The sequence below is a fragment of the Erinaceus europaeus genome, chromosome 3, assembly GCF_950295315.1.
Source record: "Erinaceus europaeus chromosome 3, mEriEur2.1, whole genome shotgun sequence".
Classification (NCBI taxonomy): domain Eukaryota; kingdom Metazoa; phylum Chordata; class Mammalia; order Eulipotyphla; family Erinaceidae; genus Erinaceus; species Erinaceus europaeus.
This window is the reverse complement of record NC_080164.1, coordinates 35,314,423-35,336,966: the sequence shown is the minus strand read 5'-3', so window position 1 is coordinate 35,336,966 and position 22,544 is coordinate 35,314,423. Positions and strand designations below refer to the sequence as shown.

The 22,544-nt window shown below is 39.5% G+C and overlaps 1 protein-coding gene across 2 annotated transcripts in view; it reads left to right on the top strand.

The window, feature by feature from the left end:
• The window catches only part of RNF144A (ring finger protein 144A), a 171,029-nt gene that overhangs the window by 11,443 nt on the left and 137,042 nt on the right, over nt 1–22,544 (top strand). The window contains exons 1-2 of one of the 2 annotated variants that reach the window (XM_060187028.1): nt 721–765; nt 17,374–17,567. The gene's annotated coding sequence lies outside the window, so the exon portion shown is untranslated. Of the gene's footprint in view, nt 1–720; nt 766–17,373; nt 17,568–22,544 lie in introns of those variants that run through there. The other variant, XM_016187760.2, reaches the window with a different exon arrangement.

The window sequence follows — 22,544 nt, the reverse complement described above, 5'->3', positions numbered from 1 at the left end:
GGTGAGGGTCTTGATGCCAAGTCCTTGCTCATTGTAACACATGCACTCAACGAGGTGAACCGCCACCCGGCCCTGGGATTAGTCTCCTTATAAGCAGCTCCAGAGAATTTTCTTTCTTCTTCTGTCATGTGGGAAATCAGTAGAAAAACACCATTCTGTCAACTTGTGAGTGGATTCTCACTAGAAACACACTCGGTGGGCATCTTGACCTTGAATATTTCAGTCTACCTGAACAGCGATAAGCCACTCATTCAGTGGCACCAGTGTCACTTTTGCCTCATGCCCAGTAAACTAAGACAGGCATACATGACTAGTTTCCAGTCATATTGCAGTGGGGGTCCACTCTGTTGATTACAGCTTAACTCATCAGCTACAAAATCTCTAGTATGGTTGTATTTATGGGTACTTGAAATAAGGAGTTCACCCATCATTTTGGGACATGCAGTTGAACTCATGATGATGTTTATTTACCATACATAGTGAATGTGCAATGTCCTTGGAACACCATAGAAAATAAGTAAATGTGTGTGTGTGTGTGTGTGTGTGTGTGTGTGTGTGTGTGTGTGTTTAAACTATATGATGAGAGACCAGGAAGGAAACCAAGGGAATCTTTCTAGAATAAGACCAGCAGGTGTAGCATTCTGTAATAAACATGCTAGTCATTCATCGCAGAAACTTGAAATTTTTTACATTTTGGTTTCATTCTATTAGTGAGTTTGGAGCCAGACCACTACAATAAAGTGAATATATTTCCATAGAAAGCAGGTTAGTTTTTTTTTTTGGTTTGTTTCCCAGTGCATGTTACTATTTTATTTTTATTAAGTGTACCATCCCTTTATGTCTAAAAATGTGCATACTTACCTGTATAAATGTGACAGAGAGGCAAATAGTGAATGTGTGTTGTTGGAAGAAAAGAAAATACACCAAATGGATTTGCTCCATGAAGAATTGCTGCAAATGTTAAATTTGTAAAAAAAAAAAAAGAAAAGAAAAAAAGCTCATTGCATCTGCACAGCATAAGAAAACAATTCACAATGAAATGTGCTATACTTATGTATGGTTTGTAATATGCTGAATAATTATTTATTGAGCTTTGAGTCTAGCCAGGTTCTAGTCTCTGGAACATGCAAATCTGAATATATCTCAGAAGGAAATGTTTTCCTTCTATGTTTAAGCGAATGTGCTATTCCTGCAGTGGAGTAGCCTAGGGGAACAGGTCTTATCTGTTAATACTTTAATCACTCCCAGGATTCTTTCTCCTTTAGCTGCTTCCTTGAGAGTGACCTTGTTTACTTTTAGTCCCTGACCATGTGTCCATCCTTTTTTCCAGAAGGACCAACTCTACTGTGTGCAGAGGCTTCTAATCCAGACCTTGGGCTGTGCTCTGCAGGCCTGACTGATAAGACTGCTTTCTCAAGGGCTGTTTTATTTGAAAGGGCAGGACCTCATCCTGGTACAGCAGGAGCAGACTTAACACAGACAAGCAGAAAGGAATATGGCTGGAGCTGGACAGCCACTGTTCTGTGGGACTTGTAAGTCCTTGAGCAGCACTAAGCTAGTGATGCTATGAGCAGAGAAAGTGTCAGATTTACAAAATGCAAAGGGAATAAATAAATAAATAAAATATCTCAGTAATAGCTTTCTTATTGAATACATGTTGAAATAACTATTTTGACTGTGTTGAGCTCAACAAAATACATTCCTAAAATTGAATTCTCTCACTTCCTTGACCTTTAAGAAAACTTAGCAAAGGTTTAAAATTTGTCTTATGATGAGAGAGAGAGAGAGAGAGAGAGAGAGAGAGAGAGGGAGGGAGGGAGAGAGAGAAGGAGGGAAATAGAAAGAGACCAGCGAAAGACCAAAGAGGACTGCTTTGGCATAAGTAGTGCTGGTGGTTGAAATTGGCAAGCCCTGCATTCTTCCCTCTGAAATACCACTTTAACCACTTTTATTTCCCCTAATGTGGTTACCAGGAAATTTAAAGTTACACAGGAGACTTAATGTTATAACCTGGGAGTGATGATCTAGAGGGGTCTGGACAAAGTGTTAACAGCTTTTTAAGCCAGCTCTGTTACCTTCTGGAAGGCCTACCCACCCCAGGACGCCAGGTAACTAGCCCCAAGGGCTTTTCTGGTAGCATGTCTCTTTCTGGCTGTGATTTTCACTGTCAGTGCACATTTTGAATTTCATATCTTGAGCTTAGTCTTACATACTTGAGAGTCCTGCCTAACTTGCCCCTCCCCCATTTTTCCTAACTGTTCAGGCTCAGCTAGTCAAATGGCTCAGTTCAATTCACTCTCAGTTCAAATGCAAATAAACTTGGGCATCTATTCTAAAAGTATAACAGGAGGGGATTGGGTTGGATGGATGAACTTAACAACTTTCCTTACAAGACTTCTTGATTTTTGATGTTTCTTTGAACTTTCACCTTTGCATCAAGCTAATTTTCATAGATTCATTTTCCTGAAATCACCAGTCTCTGCTTTGCAACTTCTACTGTTCTTAAAACTGGGTGTTCTCTGTCAGATAAAGTGAGAACTGGGTGCTCTCTGTCAGATAAAGTGAGGACTATGGGAGCTGGATGGGGGCAAGAGAGTGGTACACTTTACTGATGATGGCCCTGGTCACTGCCAGGCCACTCCATCATCCAGGTTCCTAGTCAGAGAATCCTTGGATTCCAACATAGATATGATGGGCCTGAACCTCTAGCAGATTCCTCTCTCTACCATCACTGGTCATCTCCATCAGGAACATTACAGACTCTCTTGTGGGCCTCTACACTAAACTGCCCTCAATGTAGAACAATGGTGGTAGAGATTGCTCTACTCTCTGAAGGTCAATACACTGCCATTTGAAGAAGACTGGTCCTGAAATGAGTGCATCCTAGAATGTTCTTAGCTGTGACCATGGAATGTGAGCTCAGACAGGCAGGGATGCAGAGTTTGCACAGGCTCTGGTGCTAAGTATGGGTAGACATGGGCCCTATGGAAGTTTATAGTTGATGGTATTTATATACCTTTCCCATATTTGGGAGGTTCTTTCTGCCCTAATCCTATTGTCAACTCTGACACTGTCTCTCCAGGCAATACTCTTAGCCCAGCTGCATGTTAGCTGTCAGGCTCAGTGAAGTCATAAACCCTTTGGAATATACTTGGGATGGACTTCTTAGCTTCTTCTAGCATGAAGACCCCAAATTTCATCTGCTGTACTCTTACCTTTAGGTTCCTGTTTATTAAACAACTTGTTCTGATTTACGTAGTAATGTTTTTCAGCCACCAAGTTACAGATGCTACCATGACTCTAACCTGACTTCCCTTGGGCAGATGACCTCACTGGTGTGTCCTGGAACCCCACCTCTCCAGAACCCTGCCCCACTAGGGAAACAAAGAAACAGGCTGGGAGTATGGATAGACTTGCCAATACCCTTGTCCAGTGGAGAAGCAATTACAGAAGCCAGACCTTCTGCACTCCATAACGTTCTTTGGTCCACACTCCCAGTGGGATAAAGAATAGGGACACTTCTAATGGGAGGGTGGTGGGGATTATGGAACTCTGGTGGTGGGAATTGAATTGTATGGAATTTTACCCCTCTTATCCCACAATCTTATTAATCATTATTAAATCACTAAAGACAAAAAACAAACAAAAAACCGGTGTTTTCCCACCTGTCTCTCTTTTTTAAATTGATTTAATTAAGACTGAGAAGTCCATTGGATAAGAGGGGTATGATTCCACATAATTCCTACTACCAGAGTTCCACATCCTATCCCCTCCGTTGAAAGCTCCATTCCACAGAAGGTGGAAGGTCTGGTTTCTGTAATTGCTTCTGTCTCTGCTGGACATGGGCATTGGAAGGTTGATCCATACTCCCAGCATGTTTCTATTTTTCCCTAGTAGGGTAGGGCTCTGGAGAAGTGGGGTTCCAGGACACATTGGTGAGGTCCTCTACCCAGGGAATTCATGTTCCCATCTGCCATTAAAGATACAGATAAGTGCCCTTTCATCTCACCCTCACACCCCTAAAACTCATTTCACATATCAGACTTCCAGTGAGGCCTGCATGAGAACATACACATACACATCTCTTCTTCATGCATTCTTCCCCTTGCACCCGATCTGAATCATATGTCTCAGAGGACTAACATGTGACCAGTAGCTGGTCAGCTCCTCACCCAAATACCTTCTTTGCTGCTTCTAGCTGCAGCTGCTTCCTCTTCCTCCTCCTCTTCTTTTTAAAAATATTTTATTTATTTATTAGATAGGACAGAGAAATGGAAAGAGGAGGGGAAGACAGAGATGAGGAGAGAAAGATAGATACCTGAACCTCCTTCACTGCCTATAAATCGACGCCCCTGCAGGTGGGGAGCCAGGGGCTTGAACCAGGATCCTTATGCCAGGTGCTTGCGCTTTGCGCTACATACCCTTAACCCACTGCACTACCTCCCGACTCCCCGATTTTATTTATTTATTTTTGGATAGGGACAGAGAAATTGAAAAAGGTAGGTAGAGATAAAGAGTGAGAGAGATAGACACATGCAGCCCTACTACACCACTCATGAAGCCTCCCCCCTGCCCCCTGCCTGCAGGTGAGGACCAGGGGCTTGAACCCAAGTCCTTGCGTATTATAGTGTGTGTACTTAACCAGTTGAACCTATGCCTGGCCCTCTAGCTTCTTTTCTTCAGGGTGCTTCTGCCTGTGCACCTTGCTTTCTTAGATGTCCAGTACTTATCTCCTGCATATTAGGAAAGACCGGCCCTTTCATTCTCAGGTCTGTCTCCATGGTCAACTTCATTTCCTGTTGTCACTTTCCTTATCTCTGCTCCTTTTCATGGTACCTCCTACCTCCACATCATTCATCAGCTTTTTTCCTGATTTCCTCTGTTTTTCCTGACTTGACTCTGACCCTTCTGAAGGTCATCCTGGCTCACCCTGAGAACCTCTTCTTACTACTAGCAGGGAGCTATGAGTGTCTCCTTGAAGACTTGTCCCTGAACTGCTCTGGCATTTTGTGAATGACATGGACTTGAGCTAGTACCTTTGTACTCCCTGGAAAAGCAGACATGGAACCCAGGAATTAGGAACTAGGTCTAAAGTATTTTTTAAAAAAAATACAATTAGTGTTGGTACATGTGTCATTAGGTCAACAAAATATGTCATGTAGTCATCAAACTCAAATTAGTTATATGGAAATCACATCTAAGTTGATATGTGGTGAAAGATCCTTTTTATACTTAAGTTATTTTAAGCTTTTAGAATGTTTGATATAATGTGAGTACAGAATCCTGGAAATCAGACATCACTGATGCTAAGTTCTGTCTTGAGTACTTTTATCTTTTTCCTTGATAGTATAGATGAGCCTCAGATTTTGTCATTTCTTTGTCCTTACTTTGGGTGAGTGTTTGACAGGCTGGGATGCAGAATGAAAGGGGTATGTGTTGCTTATTCTTGAATTCTTGTCTTTGGAGTTAGTACACTCAGCTCTCCTATGCTAAACTATTAACTGAACTCTATACATTAAAAAAATAAGGATATTAGATCCTGTTGGAAGGCTTGTTTTATTTTTCTGAAACATCACCATGTTTTTTTTTAATGCACTTGTTAAATAGACCCCCAAGTTTTAGCTTAAAGTATTAAAAAACTATATTTGATTTTAAAATAAAATATATAAGTATTTGTATCAAGGTTAATATAAAATATTATAAAGAGGTAGGACATATTAAAACATAAACACATGAAAACTACAGACTTGTATGATTTTCATATAAATTGTATTTGGACTTTTCTCTGTACAGACTCATATGTTCACTCCACTACAGTGTTATATAGAAATCAGTCTCCTTACTCAATAACTGCCATTATGTTAGAATAAATTCTTTGGGTAGGAAAATAAAGAGCTTTTTGCTAACATACAATTATTATTACCACTACTAGAATTTTTTTTTCTGACTGAAATTAGCTAAAAGAAGCCTTTGCTAATATGATGAAGTGAACTGTGCTGCAGAACAGGAAACACTGAAATAGAAATCATTGTGGCACAGCAGGGAGAATGAGTATCTCCTTCTAAACAAGGGGGGAGGGAGTGACTTTAGGATAAATGCATTATTTTTGTTTGCAACTGCATAATTGTCTCAGACAGTTACATCTCAAGGAATCTAGCTCAAGGATATAATGCCAAATGTGGAGAAAAAAAAAGAATGTTTTAGATACAAATGTTCCCCTTCATTTTGTCTTTTTAAAATGATAAAGGTCCCTAAGGGAAGACATCTAAATACGGGTAAGTAAACATACTGTTCTACTCAGATTTTGCACATTGTGGATATGGGGAAATGTTTGTAATATATCATTCAGGGGAAAAAGCAATTATGAGACTGAATTGTATGTACATTATGTATTCAAAGATAGCAAATGTGTTGAATAGAATTATAAATCATGTTTGTGACTTTTCTGATTTTTGAAAATTTAGCTGTTGTTATTACTATCAAGGGAGAGAGAAAGAGAGAGAGAGAGAGAGAGAGAGAGAGAGAGACCTAGAAAAAAGTACTCCAGCATATGGCTTACCAGGAACCAAACCTAGAAACTCAAGAGATGAGAAACCTTTGTTCTTACTACTGAGCTACATTCCTGGCCCCGCAGGATAATTTTTCATAGTGTTCTTGTAGATCCTAAACAATGACAATTAGCACCAGGACTGTGACATTGTGACAAGGTCCAGACCACCTCCCAGAGCAACAGTTGTGAAACTACTTACACTGAATGCAGTTATCCTGCCAGACACACGAGACAGAATTCCTATGCTAGACTTCAGATCCTATTTAAAAACTACCTCTCTCTATAATAATCTTATTTTATTCATTTATAAGTGAGAGTAGAACTCCTATGAGTATTGGAGTACTCACAACAATTTTAAAGAAAATATTTAAGGTCTATCCAAAAGGCAGATGCACCTATAACCTTTATGATTTCTACAGGTAGGGAGCCAGGTGTGAGATGTGAGTAACTGGTAAGTGATCTGGTAGATGAGATGCTATTCTGACTCAAATTTTGTCTTTTAAACATGTCCTTCTTGTGTAAAACCTTCCCTTCTGGTCTATGAAAGTGAAGACTTATTAGGCTTACCAAGGCTTTTTAAATTTCATACAGCTTTTCAGCTGGAGGATAGCTTATGTGAATTAATGCCTTAGTTCCTCTTTTATTTTTCTCCTTTGATTATTGTTTTGCTATAAACTTTCAATCAAAATCCAGAAAACTATTATATGTTAGTGAATACATAAGATCCATTGCTGTGGTCTCACATTCATTTCTTTTTCCTTTAAAAAAAATTAAAAAAATTATTTATTCCCTTTTGTTGCCCTTGTTGTTTTATTGTTGTAGCTATTGTTGTTATTATTGATGTCATCTTTGTTGGATAGGACAGAGAGAAATGGAGAGAGGAGGGGAAGACAGAGAGGGGGAGAGAAAGATAGACACCTGCAGACCTGCTTCACTGCCTGTGAAGTGACTCCCCTGCAGGTGGGGAGCGAGGGGCTCTAACGGGATCCTTATGCTGGTCCTTGTGCTTTGTGCCATGTGCGCTTAACCCACTGCTCTACCACCCGACTCCCCACATTTATTTCCTATTGAAGATTCAACACCCTTATTATTTATGTGCCCATCTAGACTGTCACAATTTCAGGCTAACTACATATTCATCATTTTCATTGATTTTGAAATAACTAGGTTTTACTTGTGCCATTTTTTCTCTTTAAAATGTTATTTATCTCCCAATTCTTATAATTTTTTTTCTTCTGTTTAATTTTGGTTTGAATTGCTCTTTTCCCCCCTCTCTCTTCTTCCACAGAATGGACACTTGTTGATTTCAGACTTCTCTTCTTTACTAACATACACATTTAATGCTGTGGAATTCCTTGTGAGAACAGCTTCCGTTTATTTGTTTATCTCAATACCCATTTGTTTTATATATTTAACAGCATCTCCATTTCTTTATTCATAACACACACACACACACACACACACACTCATGCACACTTTTTTGGATAGAGGAGATAAATGGACAGAGAAGGGATATATATATATATATATATATATATATATATATATATATATATATATATATATACACTCCTGCAGCACTGATTCACCATTCATGAAGCTTTCCCCTCTTTAAGTAGGGACCAGGAGCTTGAATGGGGGTCCTTGTGCATTGTAACTTGTGTTCTTCTAGATGTACCACTGCCAGACTACCTCCCTCTCCTTCTTTTCCTCCCTTCCTCCATAGTTAGCAAAAGCACACATGTGGGTTTGACCTTGAGAAATAAGAAAAAATAACTAAGCAATCTATGGAGTTGAAAATGTTAAGTGTATGGGCTTGATTCAGAAAGAGAGAAACTGCAAGAAGGAGTAGAAAAGTTAAAAGAATAACTTACTTTCAAGAAAGAATGGGTGGGCAAAAACAGGTCTCCTGTGTCATCCCATGCTGAAATGGAGAGAACACACACACACACACACACACACACACACACACACACACACTATTTTCTACAAAAATTGGAGATTTTTTTTTCCTCCTCCACACATAAAAATCTACCCTAGTCCATTCAGAACCACTTAGTTAAAGACACCATTTTCAAAATTCTAAAGTTGGTGTCTGTTTTATGTCACTATTATAAATAAACTATTCCCCACCCTGTGGCAGTGCCTCCATTCTAACCAGCTTCTCATTTTTGTGTCTAATTCAGTAATCAGTTGGATAAATCAATTGACTCTTTGTGAGGTGGGCTGAAGCCAGAGAATCAGATTCATTTTTTTTTAATCAGCTTCATTTTTAGGAGTTAGTTCTTAGAATCAGGAATGATGATAGAATTAGCTGAATGACTTTTATCACAACAAGGGAATTAAAAACCAATTATTTAATCAAGTAATAGTTAATGAACCAATGAATTTGTCCTGTATGTATAATTTTTCAAGGATCCTTTTTGCCAGATAACATGTCTTATTTTCTTGCAGAACAAGCAAATGTGAAATAAGTAATTACAGGATAACGCTAAAGAGCTTCTTGTGGTGCTCTCATCTCTCAGTGAGCAAGGCCATTCCTATACAATGCCTAGAAACAGAGATTGCTTCATGGAAGCACGACAAGACCCCTATTCATATTAAAGTCAAATAAACTACATGTGCAAAATCTTCTACTTATAATGGCTACATAAGAATAAGTTCACGGAGATATTCTGTTCTTTAAAATAGTAATTTGCAAGTTCTGCAGCAGCTAAAAGACAGTCCTTCATTGGAAATAGAAATCCTGGGGGGAAACTACAGGGTTTCTTCTTGCATCCCTTTTGTATTTGTATAGAGGTGTGAAAGGCTCTTCCTGAGCAGAATTTTGTGCTGATAATTAGTTTGTGCAGTCTGATTGCCCATTCACTTAAAAGAAGATAGATATATAGATAGGGACATGCAGACACAATAGGGTGGGAAAGTCTTCAATTTATTCCTGAGTGTTATAACAGACTCCACTCTAAAAATGTGCATCAAAAAGTAAAGAATGAAAGGCAATAGGGCCTTTTGGTGCCATTTTTATCAAGGATTTTTCACTATGATATGAGAACCATATTATATGTATTACCTGCATGCAGTGCACAATATGTAATATATATATATATACATATAACACATATATATGTATATATATAATGTCTGTCAGTATCTGACATCATGAGTAAGCTGTACTTCATCAAATATTGTTAGTCTCTAAAAACATAAAATTACCTATGTAGAGAGTTTTTAAAGAAGTTGAGTGATGAATAAAACGAAGAGTCACTTTCCTTTGAGTCGAAGTGTTTATCAGTACTGAAGAATTTAGCAATGGACCCAGTCTTTTATCCTAGCAGTAGTAGAGCATTAGCCATTATTGCATCCTCACAGTTGGTTGTTCCAACACTAAAATCTCGCAGTCTCTCCCTCAAATTCCTTTTGAATCATCTTGCTTTGCCTTACCTGCATTCTCAACTCCCAGAGTGAGACCTGGTGATTCCAAATCCAAACTCAAAAAACCACTCTCATGGCGGACTCTTTTGCCACACTCTCCCTAGTAGTTCGGCAGATAGACATAGTGGTCCATGATAAAAAAGAAAAAAAAAAGTCTGACCAAAAAATGTCTATTTACTCCAAGTGATTCTGGCAAAATATCCATTTGCATGCATTCCAGTTTTCTGTGAAACTGTGTGTAAGAATAGCAGGGCCAGTGATGGTGAGAATATCAGGCTGAGGACTGACCACTCAGAAGCTCTGTAAGGAGAGCTCTCTAAGAGAAAGCTCCATGCCTGGCTATTTGAACTGTGGCCAGTGGCTGACACAACTTGCATTAAACATGTGGATGAAAGGACCTCTGTGGAAATACTGCCATCCTTTATTTCTCCCTGCTTGTGGTGCTCAGAAAGGCAGATCTCTAATAATGAGAATTTGGTGAACAGAGAGGGCATGGTAGGCTCTGCTTCCTGCCAACAGTCTGAAAGCAGGGTAAGCTCACAGCACATCCCTCTGAGTAGAAAGCTCTGTGTGCAGCCTCTAAATCTTTTCACAAGGCAGTGAAAGTCTCCTATTGCCAGTACACCAGCTGAGCAAAGAGATTTTCTTTGCTGCTGAAGGTGATAATTCTATTTGCTGGCTATGAAATTTATTCTTACCTAGGGGAAAATGGTAGAAATAATATAGTAAAAGAGTCTATATTGTATTGACTTTTGTTTGAAGCTTCCAAATTTATTGCAAAGTAATGGCAAAAAATTGGTTTGTAAGAAATTGGATGACTTTTTTTTTTTTTTTTTTTTTTTTTGCAATTGGTATCTTGATCTGTCTAGGACCTAGCAGGTTTCTGCATGAACAGAAGTTTGCTCGGTGCTAGAACCTGGTGACCTTTGGGATAAGCCCAGTCCCCTTAGCCTTAACATCGAAGGTTCTAAACCTTAGCTGCCTGCTTATGAACACAGCATGAGAAGGAACCTTCTAATTATGCATGTGGGTAAGACTTGGTATCAGTAAAAAGAGACAAAGGAATAACTACTAGATTGCGTGGGTGGATTTATCCATCAGCATAAATATTAGGACCAGCAGGAGCTAAGCAGTTATTGTTTATTGTGAAAGGACTAGGGGCACAGAACTAATTTAGTTCTTTGTTCTTTGGACAGAAATGCTAACAAATAGGCTAAGGTCAAATGTTGATAACGCATTCCTGATGAGCAGAAACTGTCACTGAGAAAAAAGAAGAGACTGGGGAATGCTGTTTTTCTCTATATTTATTTATTTATTTTTTTGCTTTTCCAATTGGTATGTTTTTTTCTTTTCTTTTTGAAAAGCATTTTCATTGAGATATCATTCACATTATATACGATTCTCCCATTTGAGGTGTCTTAATTTTGTGGTTTTTGACTATGTGGTTATATGCTATGTTGTGTAAGTATCACTGCTATCTAGTCCCAAGAAACTCTGGGTGCATTGGAAGTCACTGGCTATTCTCCTTTAGAAAATGCTACTCTACTTTCCATTTCTATGGTTGTTCCTGCCCTTGGCATCTCATACATATAGTCTAAAACCATTTGTGTTCTTTTTTTTTTCCTGACCTCTATTATTTAGAATGATAGTCATGGTTCAAGTGGTATAGCCTGTATGACTACTTCATTTCATTTTAGCACTAAATTTATTGTATGTGTATACCACATTATGCTGAAATGTTGACAAGCTGGTGGGCCATGGGGTGGTTTCTATTATTTTAAGTATTAAGAAATATTTCATGGCTATTCACGTACAGGGTGTGTGTATGTGTGTGTGTGTGTGTGTGTGTGTGTGTACATTGTTGTAGTTCTATGGGTTTTTTAAAATTATTTCTTTTTTTATTTACTTATTCCTTTTTGTTGCCCTTGTTTTTTATTGTTGTAGTTATTATTGATGTTGTTATTGATGTCATTGTTGTTGGATAGGACAGAGAGAAATGGGGAGAGGAGGGGAAGACAGAGAGTGTGAGAGAAAGACAGACACCTGCAGACCTGCTTCACCGCCTGTGAAGCAACTCCCCTGCAGGTGGGGAGCCGGGGCTTGAACCGGGATTTTTAGACAAGTCCTTGTGCTTTGTGCCACCTGAGCTTAACCCATTGCACTACCGCCCGACTCGCAGTTCTATGGGTTTTATGTCTAGGTGTGGAATTGATAGGTCATAGTCTAACTGCTTAAGAAATCGAACAACTGCCAAAGAATCTCCCAAAACATGCGGCACCATTTTATTTTCTCAACAGCTATCTGTGAGGCTTCACATTGGTCCACATTCATAGCTGCACTTATAGACTGTCAGCTAACATCTATTCTCTTACCACAATGATTAATTAACTCTATTTTCTTATAAAATTCCTGTAAGTTTAGTTCTTATATTTAGGTCCACAATTCATTTGGTATTATATTTTTGTGACTAGTGTAAGGTCTGTGTTGATACTCATTTTTTTTCTTTAATGTAACCACTGATTGTTGAAAAGACTAGGTGAAGAAAGATACCTTTCAGTTCTCATAACATCTTTGTTAAAAATCAATAGATGATATATTTCTGGACTCTTACTCTGTTGGTTCATATGCCTGTGTTTAAGCTAGTATCACATGGTCTTAAGTATTTACCACTTTTGTTTCTTTATTGAAGGGGATTAGTGGTTTATAGTCAACATTAAAATACAATAGTTTGTACATGTGTAACAGTTCTCAGTTTGCCACATAATAGTTCAACCCCCCTCTAGGTCCTCCTCTGCCATCATGTTCCAGGACCTGAACCTTCTGCTCCCCACCCCAGAGTCTTTTACTATGGTGCGATACAACAAACCCAGTCCAAGTTACCCTTTGTGTTTTCAGCTTTTCTTTTTTTTTATTATTAGTGATTTGATACTGATAGACAAGGCTATGGGATAAGAGGGGCTTTCCCATTCTTTATCCCTCTGGGAATATGGACCAAAAATCTCTTATAAGGACTATGACTTTTGTAATTGCTTTTCCACTGGACATGAACATTGACAATCCATACGCACAGCCTGTCTATTTCTACCTTTTCCTAGTGGGGCAGGGCTCTGGGGAGGTGGGGTTCCAGGACACATTGGTGAAGTTGTCTGCCCAGGCAAGTCAGGTTGGTGTTATGGTAACATAACAGTTACTGAAATTTTGGACCACTTCAAATTATCTATAAGGGTTGAAATCAATATTTCTCAAACTCCTCATTGTGTTGATATTTTTCACTCCTAACTATTGATGTTCTCTATTGCATCTAGAATGATGATTTTTTTTTCCCCAGAAGCTTTTCAGTCTGCTCTTCCCAGATCTATCAGTGGGGTTATTAGCTGTGGTAACTTTAGTTTTGTGAAATGATTTTCTTAGTAATGAAAATTGAAAGTCATAATGTTTCCTTGATCCATGGGCAGAGGAGTAGGCATGAACACAACATTAACCTCCATTAAAGCTCTTCAGTGACCAGGTAGGTACATTGTTATTGAGCAATATTATTATTATTATTTTTATTTATTTAAGAAAGGAGACATTAACAAAACCATAGGGTAGGAAGGGTACAACTCCACACAATTCCTACCATCCGATCTCCATATCCCCTCCCCTCCCCTGATAGCTTTCCCATTCTCTATCCCTCTGGGAGTACGGACCCAGGGTCGTTGTGGAGAGTAATATCATTTTGTAGTGAAACATTTTGTTGTTAGCAGGTTCTAACAGCAACTTCAAAATATTTCATAAACCAGTTTGTAAGCAGATGCTCTGTCATACATAAAGCATAGACAGTGTAGATTCAGCATCATTTTTGAGTGTCCTAGGATTTTCAACAAAAATAGTGGAGTATTGTTTTCCACTTAGTCAACATCTGCACTAGCTTCTAACATGATAGTTAACCTGTTTATTTTATTTTATTTATTCACCTTTTGTATCCATCTGGGTATTATTTTCTCTCTCTCTTTTTTGTTTCAGGTAATTCTTTTTTTTTTCTTTTTTATTTAAGAAAGGATTAATTAACAAAACCATAGGGTAGGAGGGGTACAACTCCACACAATTCCCACCACCCAATCTCCATATCCCACCCCCTCCCCTGATAGCTTTCCCATTCTCTATCCCTCTGGGAGCATGGACCCAGGGTCCTTGTGGGTAGCAGAAGGTAGAAGGTCTGGCTTCTGTAATTGCTTCCCCGCTGAACATGGGCGTTGACTGGTCGGTCCATACTCCCAGTCTGCCTCTCTCTTTCCTTAGTAGGGTGGGTCTTTTCTCTCTTTTTAATTGTCTCAAATCCTAGATGTATTGTTGTCCAATCTGTGACTTTTTTTTCTTCCAGAGTTATTGCTAGGGCTAGGTGCTGGTACTATGAATCCACTGCTCCTAGTGGCCATTTTTCCCATTTTATTAGATAAGACAGAAAGAAATTGACAGAGGAGGGAGAGATAGAGAGGGAGAGAGAAAGACACCTGCAGACCTGCTTTGCTGCTTGTTTAAGTATCCCCATGCAGGGGGAGCCAGGGGCTGCAGGGGTCCTTGTACTTAGTACTGTGTGTGCCTGGCTGTGACATCACCCAGCCCCGCTTCCCCATTCTGGAACATTTTCTACTGCATGAATTATTAGTTTATTAATGTAATCCCTTTCATCACTGATTTTAGATTGATCTTTTGACTACTTTGCTGCAGCTTCTGTATTATTATTAATTATTATTTTGCCTTCAGGGTTATCTCTAGGGCTCAGTGCCTGCGCTATGAATCCACTGCTCCTGGAGGCCATTTTTCCCATTTTGTTGCCCTTTGCTGTTGCCATTGTTGTAGATATTATTGTGATTGTTGCCATTGCTGTTATTGGATAGAATGGAGAGAAATCTAAGGATGGGAAGACAGAGAGGGGAAGAGAAAGATAGACACCTGCAGACCTTCTTCACTGCTTTTGAAGCGACCCTTCCCTGTAGGTGGGGAGCCGAGGGCTCGAACTGGGATCCTTATGCTGATCTTTGCACTTCGTGCCATGTGCCGCTTATGCCGCTGCGCTACCTCCCGACCCTCAGCTTCTGTATTATTATTTGATGACTCACTTGCACATTCAGCTTTCCTTTTGTATCTTTCTCAACTCTATCAGTCCTCATAGGATTAGAGTTAAAGCCTTGCTCTGGATTAGGCTTTGGTATAAGGGGATGTTGTAGCTGCTTTGGTTTTCTGTCAAACTGTTAGTCTTCTTATCAACAACAGGGCTATTTCACTTGTTATTTTTATCATTTATGTGTTAACTGGAGTATTTCCTTACAAAGGGTTTTCTTTACAGTCACAGCTTGGCTAACCACTTGGCTCAGGTCTAGCTTTTAATCTTTCTGAGCTTCTGATATCATTTAATCTTTTTAAAAATTTTTTATTTACTTTTATTTTATTTATAAAAAGATACACTGACAAAACCATAGGATAGAGGGGTATAACTCCACACAATTCCCACCACCAGAACTCTATATCCCAGCCCCTCTCTTGATAGTTTTCCTATTCTTTATCCCTCTGGGAGTATGGACCCAGGGTCATTATGGGATGCAGAAGTTGGAAGGTCTGGTTTCTGTAATTGCTTCCCTGCTGAACATGGGCGTTGTTGACTGATCCATACTCCCACCCTGCCTCTCTCTTTCCCTGGTAGGGTGGGGCTCTGGGGAAGCTGAGCTCCAGGACACATTAGTGGGGTTGTCTGTCCAGGGATGTCTGGTTGTCATCATGCTAGCATCTGGAACCTGGTGGCTGAAAAGAGAGTTAACATACAAAGCCAAACAAATCGTTGACCAATCATGAACCTAAAGGCTGGAATAGTACAGATAAGCGTTGGGGAATCCTCCATTTTGTAGATAGCTAGTAAGCATATTTTAGTTATATTCCAAAGGTCCTGTGGCTATACTTTTTTTTTTTTACTTCTTTTTTTGTCCCCCTGAGCCTGAAATCTGATATGCAGGTGGATCCAAGTTATTGTCAGGGAAGATGATGTCTTGGCTGGCTGGAAAAAGGACCAGAAAATAAATGGTAATAAATGGCAAATTCCTCAAGATAATGGATTCCATATATAGCAAGCCTACAGCCAACATCATACTCAAAGGACAGAAGCTGAAAGCATTTCCCCTCAGATCGGGAACTAGACAGGGCTATCCATCATCACCATTACTCTTCAACATAGTATTGGAAGTTCTTGCCTTAGCAATCAGGCAAGAGAAAGATATTATCTAATCTTAATCATTTCTAGCTTTTAATTTTAGGTTAGAGATGTGCAATTTTTCCTTTCACAGCAACACTTACAGGCTATTAGAGGGGTATTCACTGACCTAATTTTGGTATTGTGTCTCAGGTAATAAGAAAACCCAAAGAGAGGTGGGGAAATGATTGGTCAATAGAAATGTCAAGGTGCACGTGTGTGTGTGCGCGCACACACACACACACACACACACACACACACATACACTCACACCATTTATCTACTGTTGGCTGTCTTTTTTTTAAATGTTTTTTTTAAAGTTTCTTTTTTTAATATTTTTATATTTATTTATTTCCTTTTGTTGCCCTTGTTTTATTGTTGTAGTTATTATTGTTGTTATTGATGTCATTGTTGTTGTCATTGTTGGATAGGACAGAGAGAAATGGAGAGAGGAGGGGAGAGAAAGACAGACACCTGCAGACCTGCTTCACCGCCTGTGAAGCGACTCCCCTGCAGGTGGGGAGCCGGGGGCTCGAACCGGGATCCTTACTCAGGTCCTTGTGCTTTGCGCCACATGCGCTTAGCTCGCTGGGCTACCGCCCGACTCCCTGTTGGCTGTCTTTTATGACACTCAAAACAGTCACAGCAGTGACACTTGTGATGTCATTGATCACACCAAAGATGTTGCTGATCATACATTACCTTAACAAATGTAATAGTGATAATGAAAGTTTGAAATAGTGTGAGACTTACAAAAATATGACCAGAGCCATGAAGCATAAACTTTTAGAAATACAGCAAACTTTTAGTTTGTACAATAATGCAGTATCTGTGAAGTACAGTCAAATAAAATGCAACACAACCAGGTGTGCCTATAGATTTTGAGTTTTTTTCCTAGTGGTTGTCATGAAGATTACCATACACTTAACCCTGTCTTATAAGCTCTTTCGTGACCCTCCCCTTTTCCTGTAGAAGTGCGACTGTGGACTGGATGACTGGGATTGGAGGAGGAGAGAGTATCAGCAGAGTGTTGGGAATGACTTGTTATCTGAGAATTGGCTTTGAAAGGCCTGTGCCTGGGATGGTTCTAAGTCAGCTCAGTAGACTTTGACACCTTATCCCTCTTCTACCTGTCTTTCATGTTCATGTGTACTTTTTTTTTTTCCAGGTGTCCAGAATCCTGCAGTGTGTGATAAGTTCCTTGTCCATTCTTCAAGTCCAGAGGAACTCTTGGTGCCAGAGCACGTATCCACTTCTCCCTACAAACACCCAGCAATGAGAGGTGAAACCAGCTGAATGCACCTGGCACTTCAGGGAACATAGGTTTGGCTGGAAGAAAAATCCCCTCAGGATTTTTCAAAGGTAACTTTGAATTTGAAGGGTGAAGGCTAGACAGTCTTCATTTATGTCCTGCAATCAAAGGCCATTTCTGGGAATAACTGGAGGTCTGCTTGGATGGATTTGCCTCTTCCTCTTAACCATATCATATAGACAATTACTTAGTATGCTTTTTTGAATGAGTTTTAAGGATAATTTTCATTGTATTATATTAAGTTCTTCCAGCAATCAATCCTTTACAAAGACATTCACAGATATAAGGATATTCATTTACTTTATTTTTTGACAGTTTTATGACATTGACATGGCAAGTGTCTTTTTGTAGGCCAGTAAGCAGCTATAGAAGATCAGAGTCATGTACCATACTCTCCCTGCTTCATCAGTTAATGTCAATAGTAAGGATTGAGCTCCTGTGTTGTTCCAAGCACTTCTCTGGTTTGGGACACGGTGAACATATACCACAAGCACAACCCCTTGCTTTTATGGAAATTCTGGTTTAATGTCATAATGAGAGAGTATGTGTATAGGGATAGAAACAAGAGAGCCAGATTATATGTGATCTTCAGCATGACAAAATATTCGGTTATGAGATATACCTGTTGGGAAGACAAGTTGAAGCAGACCTAGTTTAAACGTGTGGTCAGAGCCCTTTTATAGGAGGTGACCTTTAAGCATGAATTTGGGGAAGAACTATTTTGCTTCAGAAACTGAAAAATGTGGACAAAAAGGTAAATGGAAGGACCTTAAGACCAGTCTATGCATGGTGCATAGTTCAAGGAGCACTAAAGATGTAGGGAGGCTGGATGGGAGCCAGCAGAGAGCAGTGAAGGGTAGTGTGCGTGTGCGTGTGCGTGTGCGTGTGTGTGTGTGAGAGAGAGAGAGAGAGAGTGAGCTCAGAAGATAGCAGGAACCTGACTGTGCCTTGCATTGTAGGATATTAGGAAACATTCCTGGATTTGTGATGCGAATTCTGAGCAGGATTTAAGGAGAGGAGAGATAACATCTGCATTCCACTATAACAAGCTCATTTGATTTCAGCTTCTGCATTAAGAATAGATTGCAGGTGGTGATGGATGAGAGTAGAATCCCAGAGACCACTTAGAGGCCATTAGAGAAATAAATTGTAATCTAGATAAAAGATGATCATGGTAGCTGTAGTGAAAAGTGGGCATGTTTGGATATATTTAAGATAGAAACATTTGAGATGCCTTGAGAAAGTAGTTGTGGGCTGTGGGAAAGGGGAGAAGTTTAGAATGATGCCAAGGATTTTATATTAAATATCTAGACAGACGTGTCATCAACTGAAATAGGGAAGGGTGTAGGTGGAGAAGGTTCTGGTACAGAAAGAGATTAAAAATTTAGTTTCGGGGCTGGTGAAATAGCTTAGTTGGATAGTGTGCTGCTTTGTTATCTGCACCATCCAAGTTCATCCCCACTGCACTGAAGGAAACTTTGGTCTCTTTTTTTCTTCCCCTACCTAAAAAAAAAAAAAAAGGAAAGAAAGAAAAGAAAATTTAGTTTTGAAACAGTCAATTATGAGATAATAGGACACCAAAATGTAAATGCTGAAATGGCAGTTAGTTCCAGAGCTGAGGATATAGTGGGATTTTTGTCTGTGATTGACTTTTGAGTAAATAAGATCAGAGGAGAGCCCACTGAGCATTGAGTTTTAGGAATCCATTCCAGCTTACTGGTGAACAAAAGAAGAGGAAGATCCAGTAAAGAAGACTAAGAGGGACAAGCAGACAGCTAGGGAGGACCCAGTCATGAAGGAGAGTGATCATTGCTCCCAGTGTGTGCGAGTGGCTGAGGTGAAGTGAGTAGTGAGAATGAACTCCTGGATCATTGCCATGTGGGCCATGGGTGGCTGTTATGAAAACAGGAAGTGCCTTGTGATTCTGACAGCTACCATGACAAAGTTTGGTTGGAAGAAGGCCTGGAAGGAGAGAATGGAAGACAGAGATTGTTGGCAACTGTTTTGAGAAGCTTTGCTGTGGTGGGGAGCAGCATATAGGGTGGTTTCTGGTGGAGTAAATAGGTGGTATAAATAGCATAATGGTTATGCAAAGACTGTCAGGCCTGGGGCTCCGAAGCCCCGAGTTCGGTCCCCTGCATCACCATAAATCAGAGCTGAGCAGTGCTCTGGTTTAAACAAAAAAAACAAAAGGCTGCTTCTTCTGGTGGAGTAAATAAGGCCAACCAAATTAGTTTTCAGCTGAGAACATTAGCAGTCTATTTATATGCTGGTGGAAGTAGCTCAGTAGAGAGTGAAAACTTGAAGATGTAGGACAGAAGACTGCTGAAATAATTTCTAGAGTAGGTGAGAGAGGTGTGTGTATGTGTGTACAAGTGGCATTATTTGCTTTGGGACCATGCAGGTAGTTACTCATAAGGAATTTTTTTCTGATTTGTTTAGATTTTCTTTGTGAAATAGGAAACACATCTACTAATTGAAAGTGCTAGGAAGGAGGGGGTTTGCCAAGGGAGAAGTAAGGAGTCCTTTAGAAAGAGGACTTTAAAGAGTTGGGCAGTGGCACAGTGGGTTAAGTGCACGTGGCGTAAAGTGCAAGGACCAGCATGAGGATTCCAGTTCGAGCCCCCGGCTCCCCACCTGCAGGGGAGTCATTTCACAAGTGGTGAAGCAGGTCTGCAGGTGTCTGTCTTTCTCTCCCCCCTCTGTCTTCCCCTCCTGTCTCGATTTCTCTCTGTCCTATCCAACAACAATGACATCAATAACCACAACAATGTTAAACAATAAGGGCAAGAAAAGGGAAAGTAAATAAATAAATACACAAAGACAGAGGACTTTAGAGTGTGATTGCTGGAAGCTCACAGTCACAGACTGAAAGATCCCAATCAATAAATCAACTTAGCTGAGGAAGGAGTTTGAAGACACATGATGGGTCAAGAATTGAGTTCTCTAATGGCCAAGCAGAGGAGCAGAGTGACCCAAATTCACTGAGTATGTTGGAAAGAAATTACATCAGTCACATGGAGATTCAGATGGTAAGGACATGAGGAAAGATCCCATTTGGAGCAAATGGGAGACCTGGTGGATCACGGGTGGATTGAAACTGTAAGATTAGGATCGGTACTGTCCAGCTCAGAATAATGTAGAGAGACAACTGGTGGCATATTATTTCAGCTACTGGGCACTTGGAAGAAGATAATTGTCCAAGGTCCTGTTCCTTAAATATCAGTTGCTAGTTTCCCACCTTCTCTTTTCACTGTCTGCAAAATGAGAAATCATACTGAAATCCTAACCATATTACCCAGACATCTCTTTGACACTAGGAATATATAGCTAATATGTTACCAACACATTTTCCCCTGCTTACAAAGGTACCTATAACCCTCATCACTTTGGTGAAGTGAGAGCATTGACGTTTGAAGTTCCTCCTTTTTTTACATGTCTTTGAAACTACATGTATTATAACCTTTTGAAAAAAATGTTTTAGGATGAGTGCATCTTCCTCTGCGGTGCTCTTTCTGGTGCAGAGCTACTCTCTGCAGGTGGGAGGGGAAATATTAAAGCACCCTGGAAAAAATGCGTTGGGAGGTCAGTGAAGTTGTGCATTCTTTTGTGTGTCTGCATACACCCACCACTCAGGACGTTGTGTTTGGGAATCTGTCTCCAGCAAATTCCAAGAACTGTGAAATGGCTTCAGAGTCACAAAAGATTCATGTTGCAGAGGCCAAAATACCAGAAAATGACATTCCAGCTCAAGCCAAGACAGTTTTAAATGGTCAGGATTTATAATGAGAAATAGTCTTCATTGAGTTTATGACACCCCCCAATTCACACTTCTGTGACTGAAGTGACTAAATTTGAAAGATAGTTTTGTTTGGCATTTTTTTTCCTCCTTTTTCTGTTCAAGTGGAGAATGTCATCGGTTAAAAAAAAAAAAAGCAATTTTTGGTTAAGAAACTTTAACTTGGCCTTGGCCTTGATTCAGTACTGGGAACAGCCGGCCTTTGGATAGCTACAGCTGTAGATTGCTTTGCTCATTACGACTGTGCTGCTGGCTAGTGAGGCTTTAAGGCAAAGGTCATTTTAAAAGACTAACTAGAATTGAAAATAACAATACCCTGCCTTAGTTCTCATGGTTTCAGAGTGGCTGATGTGGTTCAATGAGCAATATATTTAGAAATAGAAACTGAAAGATGCTATCATGAGATGCTGTTGGTTGAAGGTTTTATAAAAGTTAATCAGAACAGCTATACTTCCCATATTTCTCTCAAGTGCAATTTCTTTTTTCTTCTGGGTTTGTTTGTTTAGAAGGTTTGTGTCATTTCATATACGTGCTGTTCTCCAGGCTATGCTATTATATCAGTCCTGCCTGTGTGAGTTTTCTGAAAATGATCTTGTCATTTTTACATACCAAACTTAAGTGGCAGTGGTAGCTACTGAGAGAGAATGCCCATTCCCTGGAACAGTAGATTAATTTCCTCTTGTTTCAAAAATACAATAGTTTTTTTTTTTTCTGGTCATCCCCCGAGTGTAATAGCATCAGACACTTCCAAAGACATTTATCAAAGAAATAGCATGACTTTTACCATACTTGGAGATTTATAAATTTTATAAACTATGCTATATTGTTTGAGTAAATGCTAATGAGGAAACCATTAGTGTCTTGTGTTATAATTGATTATAACATAGATAATATAATTCACTCACTTCAGTTATACTTTAGTCTGGATTTTACCAATAGATTTTTTAAATAAATGGTTTTATGAGTGTTTCTGTAATTTTTTTCTCCTTGCTTAAAACATTTTTACCTTTTGATGTGTGAATTGAACATTCACCTCTTTTTCATTATATATATTGCTTCTAACTTAAAAATAACGTCAATTTTTTTTTTTGCCTCCAGGGTTATTGCTGGGGCTCGGTGCCTGCACTATGAATCCACTGCTCCTAGAGGCCATTTTTTCTCTTTTGTTGCCCTTGTTGTCTATTGTTGTTGTTGTTCATATTACTGTTGTTGTTATTGTTGGATAGGA